Here is a 4,595-nt window from a genome sequence, read left to right as displayed (position 1 = left end):
CTTCTGTTTGGACACACGGCAGGGCTCAGAATGGCAGGAGCGATATTTGGCATGCAGATTTTACTGTATTGGTTTTTGGCCACTATGTCGCATATGCAAAACCCCTGAGGTAGCAGAGTACAGTGGAAGCCCCAAGAAGTGACCCCATATTGGAAAATGTATCGCTCAAGGCATTTATCATTTGCCTGGACATAGGACAGGGCTCAGAAGTGAAGAGCAACATGCTCATTTGAAGTCTATTTTGGTGATTTTCACAGCATTGGCACACAATTGCAGGGCCCTGAAGTCAAATAGTAAAACAAACCCCCAAGTAGTGACCCCCATATTGGAAACTACACCCCTTAGGGCATTTTAAGGGGTGTATTGAGCATTTTGATCCACAGGTAATTCTACTTTAGAAATTAGTGCCCAGCGAATGGTGCAAAGTGAAAATTGCAATTTTCCACTGATATGCCAATTTAGTGTACAATATGTTGTGTCCAGTTTTTGCCATTGAAGACAAATATCTCATAAACTGTTAAGCCAGTTCTCCCGGGTATGGCAATGCCATATATGTGGACGTAAACTGGTGTTTGGGCACACTGTAGGGTTCAGAAGGGAGGGAGCGCCATTTGGCTTTCGGAGTGCAGATTTTGCTTGGCAGTTGCTCTGTTTGGGGTTTTACTTGTATTTCAGTTTATATTGTGGGGGCATATGTAATCTGTGCGGGGTACATCAGAGGGTATAATAAGTGGCTAAATAAATAATTCATAGATGTGTGGCCGGTGTCGAAATGATAAATGGTGCCGATCTTACCTGCTTTTGGAACACTGCATATTTTTCGTCGCTATATTCTGAGAGCCAGAACTTTTTTATTTTTTCACCACTGGAGCTGTGTGAGGGCTTATTTGTTGAGGGACAATCTGTAGTTTTCATTAGGACCATTTTGGGGTACACGCAATTTTTTTATCACTTTTTATTCCAAAAGGTGACCAAAACCAGCAATTCTGACAATGTTTTTTTTTTACAGTGTTCACCGTGCGCTATTAATGAAAATTTTACTATGATTACAGCGACACCATATGTATATCTTTTTTTACGTTTTGCAGCGTTTGCACAAAAAAATCCCTTTATTGAAAAATAATTATTTTTTTGCGGGACGGGTTGTAGTTTTTATTGGTACTATTTTGGGGTACGTGCGACTTTTTGATCACTTTTTATTTTATACTTTAGAAGGGATGGTGACCAAAAAAAATTGCGATTCTGGCATTGTTTTTTATTTTATTTTTTTGCGGTGTTCACCGTGCGGGAAAAATAACATTATAGTTTTATAGTTTGGGTTGTTACGAATGCGGTGATACCAAATATGTGTACTTTTTTAACAGTTTCATTTTTTTTCCTATAATAAAAAACTAAGGCTGGGTTCACACGACCTATTTTCAGACGTAATGGAGGCGTTTTACGCCTCGAATTACAGCTGAAAAAACGGCTCCAATACGTCGGCAAACATCTGCTCATTACTTTCAATGGGCTTGCCGATGTACTGTGCCGACGACCTGTCATTTTACACGTCGCTGTCAAAAGATGACGCGTAAAAATACAGCCTCGTCAAAAGAAGTGCAGGACAAAACTTCTTGGGACGTTTTTGGAGCCGTTTTCTCATAGACTCTTTTGAAAACAGCTCCAAAAACGGCCGAAAAAACACAGCGAAAACGCGAGTTGCTCCAAAAACGTCTGAAAATCAGGTGCTGTTTTCCCTTGAAAACAGCTCCGTAATTTCAGACGTTTTTGGCTCAGCGTGTGAACATACCCTAAGGGTATGTTCACACGGCAGCGTCCATTACGGCTGAAATTACGGAGCTGTTTTCAGGAGAAAACAGCTCCGGAATTTCAGTCATAATGGCATGTGCAGGCACTTTTCGCTGCGTCCATTACGGACGTAATTGGAGCTGTTTTTCCATGGAGTCAATGGAAAACGGCTCCAATTACGTCTCAAGAAGTGACAGGAACTTCTTTGACGCGGGCGTCTTTTTTACATCTTTTGACAGCGGCGCGTAAAAAAAATGACCATCGGCACAGAACATCGTAAGGCCCATTCAAATGAATGGGAAGATGTTTGCCGACGCTTTGGAGCCGCATTTTCGGACGTAATTCGAGGCTAAAACGCCCGAATTACGTCCGTAAATAGGGTGTGTGAACCCAGCCTAACAGGCCGCCGTACTTGGCAGACAGGGGGCTATTGTTAGGCCTCCTGTTGCCAACAGCCGATCGGCTAGCGTAGCTACCCGGCTCTTTTAGCCCCGTAACCATGCTGCAATACTGTCATTGGTCAGTCACTACAGACTGACCAATCACAGCGATCGCTGGCAGTGCCGCGATTGTTCCCCCGACGAGTCACATGACTATCGGCTGTCTGTGATAGCCGATGTCACTGTTCTGTCACCATGTTTTTTGACATGGTGACTGAAAAGCACCATGAGCGTTAAGGGGTTAAATCAAGTTTTTATGTTAAACATATATTTTAAGATTTGCTGGTAAAGTTTGTTTTTTTAATTGTCTGTCATTATCTCTATTAAAAGAATAATCTTAAAATCTTGCTGTTTTCACACTGATTACTAAGGCCTCATGCACACGACCGTAGCCATGCGCACGGCCGTGATTTTCGGGTCGGCCGGGGGCGGAGTATCACCCGCAAGCCGCCCACAAATCGCGGGCCGTGCACATGGCCGCGTCCATTACTTCCTATGAGCCTGGACCGCAGAACACGGCCGTAATAAGACATGCCAGTTCTTTCCGCGGTCCGGGCTCCTGGGCCATGCACGGACCGTGGAAACCACGGTCGTGTGCATTGCTCCATAGGAATGAATGGGGCCACAATTCTCCCGTGGATTTTCGGGGGAATTGCGGCCGCAAAAGCACGTTCGTGTGCATGGGGCCTAACCCTTACAATAGACTGACACTTCCTGTTCACTTCTCAGCAGTCATCTCATTATCATCACAGGCAAGATTACAATGGAAGGCAACACCTACATATAGATAACACAAGATCCACATTGACAATAAGTGATGTACAGAGCTCTCTTCCTCTCCCTTCTTGCCCAGGTCACTAGCATGCCTAGAAAACTCTCCTATAGACATCAATGAGTTAGCTCCAGACCATTGTTTCCTATGGTACATGCAGTGACGGATTATAATATGGGCGGTTCGTACGGCCGCCCAGGGCAGAACGGCTCCCAGGGGTCCATGACCGGACATACTTTAAAAAAAAATACACAGCAGCGCGCTAGCACTGCTAATGGGGAGGAGGGGCGGGCTGAGAAGGAATAGGGCCGCACCGTCCGCCCTGCTGCCTCTCTGAGGGGGCGGCGGCTCAACTGAAACCAGCCGCCACCACCCCCTCCTGCACTAATTGTACCTGCGTCTATAGAACCCAGGTACTATTACATGCATAAGCGCTGAATCGCCAGGGAAGTCAACTTGTTGAAAGGCGCTGATTGGCGGGGGAAGTCATTCTGCACTGCCAATCAATGATGGTAGCGGCGCGATGACGTCATCGCACAGCTTCCATTGTTGAAGGGTGCTTTTTGACGGGGAATGTCATTCTGCCCAGCCAGTCAGCGCCTTTCAACGGCGCAATGGCGTCGTTCAGCCCCAGCAGACCTGCTTAGAAGAGAGCAGGCCTGCATTGAAACAGGACAGCGCGGGAACGGGATCACGGTGAGTATATAAATTTTGTTGTTTTCAACTAAAAAGTGTGGGTGGCATTATCTACAGGAGGGGGGTGCTATTTGTGGGGCACAATCTACAGGGAGACTATATGTAGGGCACTATATACAGGGTGCGCTATATCTAGAGCGCAATCTACACGGGGCTATATGTGGGGCACAATCTACAGGGGAGGCTTTATGTGGGGCACAATCTACAGGGGGACTATATGTAGGGCATTATATACAGGGTGCGCTATATGTAGCGCACAATCTACAGGGGGCTATATGTGGGGCACAATCTACAGGGGAGGCTTTATGTGGGACACAATCTACATGGGGCTCTATGGGGGCACTATCTATGGGAGCACTATCTACAGGGGGCTCTACGGGGCACTATCTACAGGGGGCACTATCTACAGGGGGCACTGAGTGTGTGTGTGTGTGTGTGTGTGTGTGTGTGTGTGTGTGTGTGTGTGTGTGTGTGTGGGACACAGTGTATGGTGCTATTATAATCAGGGATACAGTGTATGGCGTTATTATAATTAGAGGTACAGTGTATGGAACTATTAAATTTAGGGACGTATTGTGGGGCACCATGTTACCTTTATCCTTGTTTATAGATGCAGAAATGTTTGGAAAGTGAGAAGCCCAAGACATCTGAGCGGAAAACTGCAGAAATGGGCCGTGGCCGGGAGAAGTTATAGAGGTCTGGACCAGATGGAGAAGAAAAGTGAAAAAGAAGAACTAGAATCTGAGACGTCACCGGTGAGTCACTTAAGGTAAATGTTTATTCTGCCTCTAATCAGTACTGTAGTCACTGTATGATCTGCAGCAAGATGATGGGTGGTATGATATTTTTTTGGGGGAAACAGCAAATCCCAGCATATCCTTACCATTGTTTTGGCCATG

The sequence above is a fragment of the Rhinoderma darwinii genome, chromosome 1, assembly GCF_050947455.1.
Source record: "Rhinoderma darwinii isolate aRhiDar2 chromosome 1, aRhiDar2.hap1, whole genome shotgun sequence".
Taxonomy (NCBI): domain Eukaryota; kingdom Metazoa; phylum Chordata; class Amphibia; order Anura; family Rhinodermatidae; genus Rhinoderma; species Rhinoderma darwinii.
The sequence above is the reverse complement of the archived record's forward strand: the minus strand, read 5'-3'. Positions refer to the sequence as shown.